This window comes from Eurosta solidaginis, chromosome X (assembly GCF_040869045.1).
Source record: "Eurosta solidaginis isolate ZX-2024a chromosome X, ASM4086904v1, whole genome shotgun sequence".
Lineage (NCBI taxonomy): Eukaryota > Metazoa > Arthropoda > Insecta > Diptera > Tephritidae > Eurosta > Eurosta solidaginis.
The window spans coordinates 131,436,043-131,448,436 of NC_090324.1; the positions used below are offsets into that span (position 1 = coordinate 131,436,043).

Sequence of the window (12,394 nt, forward strand, 5' to 3'; positions counted from 1 at the left end):
TGCCTCATGTTCGACCATTGCAGGTCCTCTCCAGGATAGAGCTGCAAAAGTATCGACATAAATATCGAAACATCGAGTACTAGGTTCATGGTGCGATTATTGATGTTTTTTTTTCCTAAATATCGAGTACTGTATTCCCATTTCTTATTCCTTTTTCTAGAGGCAGAATTACCAGCGTCTAAAACTTTGGTATGACAAATAAAACATGAATAAATAAAATTATATACATTATGTCAGATTTGTGTTTATTTTATATGAATACCTAACAAGTTGGTGGCTCTGAATATAGAAAAATTCTTATAAAAGTTCAATGTGAAAGGGACGTTATTTTTTTCATCTAATATATAAAATTCTTCTGTCGCGGTTTTAGAGGCTTAACTCCTCCGAAACGGCTTAACCGATTCTCATGAAATTTTGTGAGCATATTGGGTAGGTCTGAGAATCGGCCAACATCTACTTTTTTTTTCGCTACGTGTCTAGGGTCTTGAGATCAAAACGTGGACCCGGGTACCCCTAGAATTTGTTTATACAATATGGATATCAAATGAAAGCTGTTGATGAGTGCTATAGTACAGGATAATTTTCATACCCCTGCATGACTAGGGTCTCCAGATATAGGCCAAAACGTGGACCCGGATACCCCTTGAATGTGCTTATACAATATGGATATCAAATGAAAGCTGTTGATGCGTGCTATAGTACAGGATAATTTCCATACCACTGGGTGACTAAGGTCTCGAGATATAGGCCAAAACGTGGACCCGGATACCCCTAGAATATGTTTACACAATATGTATGTCAAATGAAAGCTGCTGATGGGTGCTATAGTACAGGATAATTTTCATACAACTGGGAGGCTAGGGTCTCGAGATATAGCCCAAAACGTGGACCCGGGTACCCCTAGAATGTGTCTATACAATATGGATATCAAACGAAAGCTGTTGATGCGTGCTATAGTACAGGATAATTTCCATACCCCTGGGTGACTAAGGTCTCGAGATATAGGCCAAAGCGTGGACCCGGATACCCCTAGAATGTGTTTACACAATATGGATATCACATGAAAGCTGTTGATGAGTGCTTTAGTACAGCGTAGTTTTCATACCTATTGGTGACTAAGGTCTCGATATATAGGCCAAAACGTGGACCCGGATACCCCTAGAATATGTTTACACAATATGTATGTCAAAAGAAAGCTGCTGATGGGTGCTATAGTACAGGATAATTTTCATACAACTGGGAGGCTAGTGTCTCGAGATATAGCCCAAAACGTGGACCCGGGTACCCCTAGAATGTGTTTATACAATATGGATATCACATGAAAGCTGTTGATGAGTGCTTTAGTACAGTGTAGTTTTCATACCTATTGGTGACTAGGGTCTCGAGATATAGGCCAAAACTTGGACCTGGGTACCCCTAGAATGCGTTTATATAAATAATATGGATAACAAATGAAGGCTGTTGACGCGTGCTTTAGTAGAGGGTAATTTTTATACCCCTGGGTGACTAAGGTCTCGAGATACAGGCCTAAACGTGGATCAGGGTAACACTAGGAAGTGTTTTTACATTATGGGTATCAAATTTAAGCCGTAGTGTGTGCTTTAGTACAGAGTATTTTTGATGCCACTGGGTGACTGTGGTCTCGAGATATAGACCAAAACGTTGGCCGGGTAACCCTTGGATGTGTTTGTAAAATATGGGCTCATGCCCAATGGAAGCTGTTGATGTTAGCTTAAGAGCCGTTTTCTCATCTAGCCTTTAATTTTAGGGCTCACTTTATCCTGCCTATAACTGAATTTTCGTTTGCTCAAGTTCTTTTTATATTACCGGGCGGAAAAATTTGCCGGCAGCTCATCTGCCCTTTAAAATTTATTCTTAGGTTTAAACGTAAATAAAAACAAGTAAGAAAGGTTAAGTTCGGGTTTAACCGAACATTACATACTCAGTTGAGAGCTATGGTGACAACATAACGGAAAATAACCATGTAGGAAAATGAACCGAGGGAAACCCTGGAATGTGTGTGTATGACATGTGTATCAAATGAAAGGCATTAAAGAGTATTATATGAGGGAGTGGGCCATAGTTCTATAGGTGGACGCCATTTAGGGATATAGCCATAAAGGTGGATCAGGGTTGACTCTAGAATGCGTTTGTACGATATGGGTATCAAATGAAAGGTGTTAATGAGTATTTTAAAAGGGAGTAATCCCTAGTTCCATAGGTGGACGCCGTTTCGAGATATCGCCACAAAGGTGGACCAAGGGCGACCCTAGAATTTGTTTGTACAACATGGGCATCAAACGAATGGTGTTAATGAGTATTTTAAAAGGGAGTGGGCATTAGTTCTATAGGTGGATGCCGTTTCCAAATATCGCCATATAGGTGGACCAGGGGTGACTCTAGAATGTGTTTGTACGATATGGGTATCAAATTAAAGGTATTAATGAGGGTTTTAAAAGGGAGTGGTGGTTGTTGTATAGGTGGTCGCATTTTCGAGATATCGCCATAAAGGTGGACCAGGGGTGACCCTAGAATTTTTTGTACAATACGGGTATCAAATGAAAGGTGTTAATGAGAGTTTTAAAAGGGAGTGGTGTGAAGGCGTTTTCCAGATATCGACCAAAATGTGGACCATGGTGACCCAGAACATCATCTGTTGGATACCGCTAATTTATTTATATATGTAATACCTGTCAAGATTTTAAGGGTTTTTTATTTCGCCCTGCAGAACTTTTTCATTTTCTTCTACTTAATATGGTAGGTGTCACAACCATTTTATAAAGTTTTTTCTAAAGTTATATTTCGCGTCAATAAAACAATCCAATTACCTTGCCATGTTTCATCCCTTTTTTCGTATTTGGTATAGAATTATGGCATTTTTTTAATTTTTCGTAATTTTCGATATCGAAAAAGTGGGCGTGGTCATAGTCCGATTTCGTTCATTTTTCATACCAAGATAAAGTGAGTTCAAGTAAGTACGTGAACTAAGTTCATTAAAGATATGTCGATTTTTGCTCAAGTTATCGTGTTAAGGGCCATGCGGAAGGACAGACGGACAACTGTGTATAAAAACTGGGCGTGGCATCAACCGATTTCGTCCATTTTCACAGAAAACAGTTAACGTCATAAAATATATGCCCCTACCAAATTTCAAAGGGATTGGTTAATTTTTGTTCGACTTATGGCGTTAAAAGTATCCTAGACAAATTAAACGAAAAAGGGCGGAGCCACGCCCATTTTGAAATTTTCTTTTATTTTTGTATTTTGTTGCACCATATCATTATTGGAGTTGAATGTTGACATAATTTACTTATATACTGTAAAGATATTAAATTTTTTGTTAAAATTTTACTTTAAAAATTTTTTTTTTTAAAAGTGGGCGTGGTCCTTCTCCGATTTTGCTAATTTTTATTAGGCGTACATATAGTAATATGGGTAACGTTCCTGCCAAATTTCATCATGATATCTTCAACGACTGCCAAATTACAGCTTGCAAAAGTTTTAAATTACCTTCTTGTAAAAGTGGGCGGGTCCACGCCCATTGTCCAAAATTTTACTAATTTTCTATTCTGCGTCATAAGTTCAACTCATCTACCAAGTTTCGTCGCTTTAGCTGTCTTCTGTAATGAATTATCGCACTTTTTCGGTTTTTCGAAATTTTCGATATCGAAAAAGTGGGCGTGGTTATAGTCCGATATCGTTAAATTTAAATAGCGATCTGAGATGAGTGCTCAGGAACCTACATACCAAATTTCATCAAGATACCTCAAAATTTACTCAAGTTATCGTGTTAAGGGACGGACGGACGGACGGACATGGCTCAATCAAATTTTTTTTCGATCCTGATTATTTTGATATATGGAAGTCTATATCTATCTCGATTCCTTTATATATGTACAACCAACCGTTATCCAATCAAACTTAATATACTCTGTGCGCTCTGCTCAACTGAGTATAAAAAAAAAAAAGTATGGAAGGTTAAGTTCGGGTGTAGCCGAATATTACATACTCAGTTGAGAGCTATGGTGGCAACATAAGGGAAAATAACCATGTAGGAAAATGAACCGAGGGTAACCCTGGAAAGTGTTTCCATGGCATGTGTATCAAATGAAAGGTATTAAAGAGTATTTTAAGAGGGAGTGGGCCATAGTTCTATAGGTGGACGCCATTTAGGGATATCGCCATAAAGGTGGATCTGGGTTGACTCTAGAATTTGTTTGTACGATATGGGTATCAAATGAAAGGTGTTAATGAGTATTTTAAAAGGGAGTGATCCTTAGTTCCATAGGTGGACGCCGTTTCGAGATATCGCCATAAAGGTGGATCAGGGGTGACCCTAGAATTTGTTTGTACGATATGGGTATCCAATGAAAGGGTTTAATGAACATTTTAAAAGGGAGTGGGCCTTAGTTCTATAGGTGGACGCCTTTTCGAGATATCGTCATAAAGGTGGACCAGGGGTGACTCTAGAATGTGTTTGTACAATATGGGTATCAAACGAAAGGTGTTAATGAGTATTTCAAAAGGGCGTGGGTTTAGTTCTACAGGTGGACGCCTTTTCCAGATATCGGCATAAAGGTGGACCAGGGGTGACTCTAGAATGTGCTTGTACGATATGGGTATCAAATTAAAGATATTAATGAGGGTTTTAAAAGGGAGTGGTGGTAGCTCTATATGTGGTCGCCTTTTCGAAATATTGGCATAAAGGTGGACCAGGGGTGACTCTAGAATGCGTTTGTACGATATGGGTATCAAACGAAAGGTGTTAATGAGTATTTTAAAAGGGAGTGGGCCTTAGTTCTATAGGTGGACGCCTTTTCGAGATATCGGCATAAAGGTGGAACAGGGGTGACTCTAGAATGTGTTTATACGATATGGGTATCAAATAAAAGGTATTAATAATGGTTTTAAAAGGGAGTGGTGGTAGTTGTATAGGTGGTCGCCTTTTCGAGGTATCGGCATAAAAGTGGACCAGGGGTCACTCTAGAATTTGTTTGTACGATATGGGTATCAAATGAAAGGTGTTAATGGGTATTTTAAAAGGGAGTGATCCTTAGTTCCATAGGTGGACGCCGTTTCGAGATATCGCCATAAAGGTGAACCAGGGGTGACTCTAGAATGTGTTTATACGAAATGGGTATCAAATTAAAGGTATTAATGATGGTTTTAAAAGGGAGTGGTGGTAGTTGTATAGGTGGTCGCCTTTTCGAAATATTGGCATAAAGGTGGACCAGGGGTGACTCTAGAATGCGTTTGTACAATATGGGTATCAAACGAAAGGTGTTAATGAGTATTTTAAAAGGGAGTGGGCCTTAGTTCTATAGGTGGACGCCTTTTCGAGATATCGGCATAAAGGTGGACCAGGGGTGACTCTAGAATGTGTTTATACGATATGGGCATCAAATTAAAGGTATTAATGATGGTTTTAAAAGTGAGTGGTGGTAGTTGTATAGGTGGTCGCCTTTTCGAGATATCGGCATAAAGGTGGACCAGGGGTGACTCTAGAATTTGTTTGTGCGATATGGGTATCAAATGAAAGGTGTTAATGAGTATTTTAAAAGGGAGTGATCCTTAGTTCCATAGGTGGACGCAGTTTCGAGATATCGCCATAAAGGTGAACCAGGGGTGACTCTGGAATGTGTTTGTACGATATGGGTATCAAATTAAAGATATTAATGAGGGTTTTAAAAGGGAGTGGTGGTAGCTCTATATGTGGTCGCCTTTTCGAAATATTCAATATCAAATTAAAGATATTAATGAGGGTTTTAAAAGGGAGTGGTGGTAGATGTATAGGTAGTCGCCTTTTAGAGATATCGCCGTAAAGGTGGACCAGGGGTGACTCTAGAATGGGTTTGTACGATATGGGTATCAAATTAAAGATATAAATGAGGGTTTTAAAAGGGGGTGGTGGTAGCTCTATATGTGGTCGCCTTTTCGAAATATTGGCATAAAGGTGGACCAGGGGTGACTCTAGAATGCGTTTGGACAATATGGGTATCAAACGAAAGGTGTTAATGAGTATTTTAAAAGGGAGTGGGCCCTAGTTCTATAGGTGGACGCCTTTTCGAGATATCGGCATAAAGGTGGACCAGGGGTGACTCTAGAATGTGTTTATACGATATGGGTATCAAATTAAAGGTATTAATGATGGTTTTAAAAGGGAGTGGTGGTAGTTGTATAGGTGGTCGCCTTTTCGAGATATCGGCATAAAGGTGGACCAGGGGTGACTCTAGAATTTTTTTGTACGATATGGGTATCAAATGAAAGGTGTTAGTGAGTATTTTAAGAGGGAGTGATCCTTAGTTCCATAGGTTGACGCCGTTTCGAGATATCGGCATAAAGGTGAACCAGGGGTGACTCTAGAATGCGTTTATACAATATGGGTATCAAACGAAAGGTGTTAATTAGTATTTCAAAAGGGCGTGGGCTTAGTGCTATAGGTGGTCGCCTTTTCGAGATATCGGCATAAAGTTGGACCAGGGGTGACTCTAGAATTTGTTTGTACGATATGGGTATCAAATTAAAGGTATTAATGAGGCTTTTAAAAGGGAGTGGTGGTGGTTGTATATGTAAAGGCGTTTTCCAGATATCGACCAAAATGTGGACCAGGGTGACCCAGAACATCATCTGTTGGATACCGCTAATTTATTTATATATATAATACCACGAACAGTATTCCTGCCAAGATTGCATGGGTTTTTTGTTTCGCCCTGCAGAACTTTTTCATTTCATTCTACTTAATATGGTAAGTGTCACACCCATATGAGGTTTTCCATCGCACATATTCATTTATGTAAATACGTTTCTATCGTCTATGAAAGCTCAAACCACATATAAAACGTTTTCCACTCGAGAGGGGTTGGTTGGAACTTTCACCGACGATATTTTAGACTAAAAATTATACTAACGATAAGCTCTTGTATAATTTGATCCAATTGACATTTTTTGATACATTTTTTTCCCATCTTGACAAATTCGTGTTCTTCATGGGTCGGCTCACTTTGACCCTCTGATGCAAGATATGAATAGAGACTTGAAAATAAGCCTGCCCCCTGTTTTTGATTGGGTTTCTCTAATTTCAAAAGCGTTTTTCCACTTTGCTCACAAAAGTCTTCCACCTCAATCAACGACTTTGCCAATAATTTTAAACGGAAGAGTTGCAGGAATAGTTTCAAAACATGTTTCCATCCTTCACGCAAACAGCAGTCTCCCTACTCATGAACCAGTGCGCATGGCGGCTTGTGCCTTGGCATTGGTAAGGTAAGAGCCTCCGGCTGTGATAAATTCGAAATTGTGGTATTTTTGCAAAGCGTGAATATGAGCGCATCGAAATTTGCCTGTAAATTGTAGTGAGCAGCCATGCCAGCGCATTTGGTGAAACCATTCAGTATACGTTGATAGCCATTATCTGAGCATTTGTCGAACATTAAGCTTAAAGCGAGTTATATTGATCCATATTTAACATGATGGTGGCATAAGCCAAACTGAAGGCTGCATCTGTGTTGGCAAAGGTCTCAGTGTTTGGTTTATGCCAAGAATCAGCAAAGTGCTCAAGTACAAGGAAAATTAACGGCGCTTCGCCCAGCAAACGGAACGTCTCCAAGTACGAACGCAGCGCCTGATCCACTCTCAAACCAGCAAAATCAAATGAATCCACAAAATTCTTCAAAACCTTTCAATCAACAATCTTTTTCTTCGATGTATATTCACCAATCATTTTTTTATCAAGCCCCGGATTCTCACGCAAAAACAAGGCATGTGATCGAGTTGCGAGCTCAATATACCATGCTCTTGCAAGTATTGTATCCCCTTATCGGGTCGTTGAATAAACAGTTCCGTACCTTGTGTGAGCACGCGCTTTTTCTCTTTTGTATTTTGGAGATACTCGCGCGCTAGGCCTGCATTGGCTACACCACCGCCAGCGCCTAGGCGTAAACATGAAACACGCTATTAATGAATTTCGATATGTTTTCCACAACCGATTTATTATCATCATTGCTGCCATCGACTATCGTGCTCTCAAGCTCAGAGTTCTGACGTGAATGACGCGTGGAACTAGTTACACCTGTGGCCGAACTGCCACAAACTTCATTATCCACATTTTTTGAGGCAACACAATTATCTTCGATACTCTCAATAACCGAAGTCAAAGTATCCAAAGCGATTATGTGTGTACTATAGACCGCCTTTGTAGCAGAGTGTATTTGAAGAGTAAGCTTACTAGACCTTCAACCAAGTCGGTACAATACAAATCGCAATTGTAATTGAAATACAGTTTCGAAACAAAACCTGGTACACAAAGCTGAAGCAAATTGTCCAATGCTAGCTCGCGCATAAGGCGTTTTTGGGCTATCGCTAGAAATAATCTCAGATATTTTTTTGAGAAAAGCTTCTAATTGGAATTTAAAGTGATCGCGCAATGATTCGAAGAGTAAAAAGCACAGCTGCAGATCAGCTGCAAAAATTGTTATGCGTTCGGGTTGAGTAACGCAAACAAATTCCTGCACAAGTCATCTTTGACCAACTCCAACAGCGTATCGTATTCGCCAATTTTATCTGCACCCACCTTAAGGGCAACAGTGAGTAAACTTAAGCCCATATGAATCATGGCATCTGTATTCTGCCTAGGTATCTAAGGGATTGCAGAGCAATACAAGGAAACGGAAAAGTTCCGGCATGCATGGCAAACCATAGGGAAGCTATGATGCTGAGCCTTCTGAGACATCAATCGAATTTTGTTGTGTGAAACGTACACCCACGGAATGTATATATTCACTGCTACCCCCTTCATTTATCGGTAAGGCGTTAATTTCACTGTCACCAACAGGACATAAAATACCGCCAGCAATAGTGGGCTGTGGAGCAGCGTGTGTCCGATTGTCAACAGCGACATGCTCATCACCTACATTTATAATGTGCTCCATACTACTTCAGCATCTGTTATACCACCCTGCACTGTAGTAGTCGGAGTTTGGGTAATTTTGCCTTGCATATCGAGTATATTTCCTGCGGATGTTGCAGGTGTTGGAGCCAATGGTGCCGATTTTACTTGTGGTACTTGTAAGTGTGGAGTTTGTGGATCTATCGACGCACTTGTTGCAGATCATTTACGCTTCACTTATCACAATGTCCGAAAAACATCTACTCCCACAATGGTACAAACTTTGTCGGAGCATCAAGATCTTTACGATCCGAATTTAAAGCCTTTCTTGCCGAAAGCCGAGACAAAACAGTCTCAAAGTACAGCCATCAAGCATTGAGCTGGCATTTTATTCCCGCCGCCGCTCCACATATGGGCGGCCTGTGGGAAGCGGGAGTGAAGAGCTTTAAAAGCCACTTCAAGAAGATTGCTTCTCCCCACAAATATACTATGGAGGAGTTCCAGACACTTTTGTGCAGGATTGAGGCGTGCCCCAACTTGCGCCCTCTCAGTCCAGGGTCGAATGGCCCAACGGACCTGGAACCACTAACCCCAGGACATTTCCTAACGGGCAGCCATCTTCTGGCGCCGCCAGAACCGGATGTGAACGAAAACCCGGCCTCCATAATAAACAGATGGCAGAAGCTCAAGGCCCTCCATCAAACCTTCTGCCAGCGGTGGAAAACCGAATATCTTTCCGAGCTTCAAAAACGGGTGAAATGGAAACACACAAAACAAAATCTGAAAGTGGATGATCTAGTTGTCATCAAGGAGGACAACTTATCTCCCAACGAATGGAGGTTAGGTCGAGTCGTCAACGTACACCCCGCGAAGACAACCGAGTTCGTGTAGTCGACCTCATAACCGAGAAGGGTCAAGTCAGACGACCTTTGGTCAAACTGATCCTTCTTCCAACGGAGGAGATGGACTGAGAGAAGACCAAGAGCTCCTCATAACCTTCCCTCCGTTCCTCGCCCTCCTTTCCAAATTCCGCCTTCCTATCGCGAATCCATCCCCCCTCCCCTTCTTCACAGACTTTCGGTTGGGTATTCCCACCGAACTCATCTCGTCACCGTAAGAGCATAATCTATCCACTCCGCTACCCCTATGATGGGACTCACCGTGGGAGGCTCCCACTAAGGATTCCAAACCACCCTATTAACTTAGTACTCAACAGCAGAATCCGCGGGCTCTCCACGTGAGCGGACAATTTCCAAATCAACCTATGTAATCCAGCCTCCACGTATGAGGCTCCCGGGGGTTCCAACCATCCTGGGCACTCAGTGCCAACCACGGAATCCTCGGGCTCATCACGTGAACGGATACCTAACACTCTATACTCCTGCATATGAGCTCCCCGTGTGAGGCTCCCACTGGAGATTCCAAGCCCCTCAGGCAATCGACACTTTCTACTTTTAACTTTAAAAAAATTCACAATGTGCCACAGCGGAATCCCCGGGCTCCCCACGTGAGTACAAACAATCCCCTACACTTATGCTCTCGCGGTGACGGAGACGAGGGAAGCCCTAACAGAAAGACGGAAGAGTTACGTCGAGAAAAAGGGATGTCCAAAACCCCAGCGCTCGTTCACCGAAACGAGGCCAAGCAATAACCCAACGCAGATCCGCTATTTGCCACGAGAATTTATTTGCCACAGCATATCCCAGCGGAACCACCAAAAAGTTGGAAGTTTATACTATACACGATATTAGCAGCCACCGGAGCCACAGCCATCACATCAATTCCTCCAGAAAAAATAAGAAGTAAATGTTATATATGTTTTTTTTGTATAACTTTATAATTAACTAAAAATTCATTTATTACTGGAACCAAAGGTTGAAACAGTACAATATGCGAGGGCATTGCAGAGCGTGGATGTGGAGGAATATGTGAGCGTAACGAATGTACTGGCGACTTATAAAACTGATCGGCCTCATCAAAATAATCGGGTACGTTTTGTAAATTAGGCTCGCATGTGAGGAAGCGCATTGTCACATTTTTATGAACTTGGCTGTAATAAGGTGTTGAATGGCAAGGCATTAAAAAATGTATACTAGCGCGATGTTCATTTTCATCACGGTAATCTCGGGCAATCTGTTGTATATGATTCATTACATCTAGTAACTGTACTTAAATACCATGCGGGCGTTATATTACCAAAGAATATTACTAGAGAAGTAAACAAAAGCAACGACTTGGAAGCGTTATAACTCCAACGTGCTAATGTATCTGCGGTAATGTAAAGACATAAAGGTAACAGCGATGTTACGACGCGAAACTCTTTGTGCTCTATAGTGCTTAGTACAACTAATGACAGCAAAATCACGATCAGTAATTGTTTGCGTACAGGATAATTTCTCTTAGAACACACGGTGTCAATTATAGCGAAAATAAACGGTAACGTATTGATTCCTAAAACGGTTGGTAAGCCAACTGTGAAGTACCAATAGCATGGATGGGAGCCATAAAAACAACCAATATTACGTAAAATGTTGTATTTGAAGAACTCGTATGGTGTAACGATTAATCTACCATATAAGTATGAATCAATTCATACACCAATTCCGCCAACTAAGAATCCAATTAATAAAATCTGTTTGAAAATAAGTTCACTTGCAGGCAAACGACCTTTACGTAAATGATAAATACATAATGGTATCCAAATAACTGCCGCTGTTGGCCTCAAAAAACAACAAACAGCTGCAAACCATAAATAAGTTGAGCCCTCTCCAACCCAAGGAAAGTAACTCAAGGCAATTGTATTCAAAGATGTTTCAAGGGTGTTCGATAAAGTACGCGAGGCTGTATAGAACCAAAACCACGGTACAAGTATAAGAAAGAGTGCCCATTTCCTTTTGCCAGACCACACAAAAAAATCTATAGTGGGAATATGTTGTTAATGTGGCTTGCAATATGCGCGGTAATATTATCAATAACTGCACATTATCCAATTTCAGTAAAACGAGTGCTTTATAAAACACTGCAATAATTAATGGATCGATATAACTTCGAATTCCTTGTCTCCATTCCAATGCCAAGTAGCCGTAGCCAAACGTTAGCTTATATGCAACTTCCAAACTCTGCCAGTATTCGTCGGATACATAGTATGTTTGTACAATGAATACTGATAAAATCTTCACCGCAAAAATGAACAAAACTACGAATAGCAGATTCATTTCAATTTAAAGAGGCAGTGATATTTATTGGGCATTAACTTGCTGCCTGTGAATAGTAATGTATTTACGTATATAAATCGATTATTGCTCGAAAGAGATTATTTGCTTCGACTCCTTTTTATAATTTTAGTTGCTTTAATACACGGAGCTTTGTCAATTTGTTTAAAAAAAAAGGATGTGTGGCACTTGGTAAAGCTATTGCATACTATCAACTTATGCAATTATAATATTTATGCAACATTTTGTTTTCTTTGATATTAATTCAAGTTACACTTTTTAAGCGTGGTGACCGATAGGA

At 40.6% G+C, this 12,394-nt stretch overlaps 2 pseudogenes; both read right to left on the minus strand.

Annotated features, from left to right (window-relative positions):
- Window positions 1-6,872: 6,872 nt before the first annotated feature.
- LOC137234537 (Golgi-specific brefeldin A-resistance guanine nucleotide exchange factor 1-like) lies at window positions 6,873-9,481 on the minus strand (annotated as a pseudogene).
- Window positions 9,482-10,690: 1,209 nt separating this feature from the next.
- LOC137234538 (GPI mannosyltransferase 3-like) lies at window positions 10,691-12,096 on the minus strand (annotated as a pseudogene).
- Window positions 12,097-12,394: the final 298 nt, after the last annotated feature.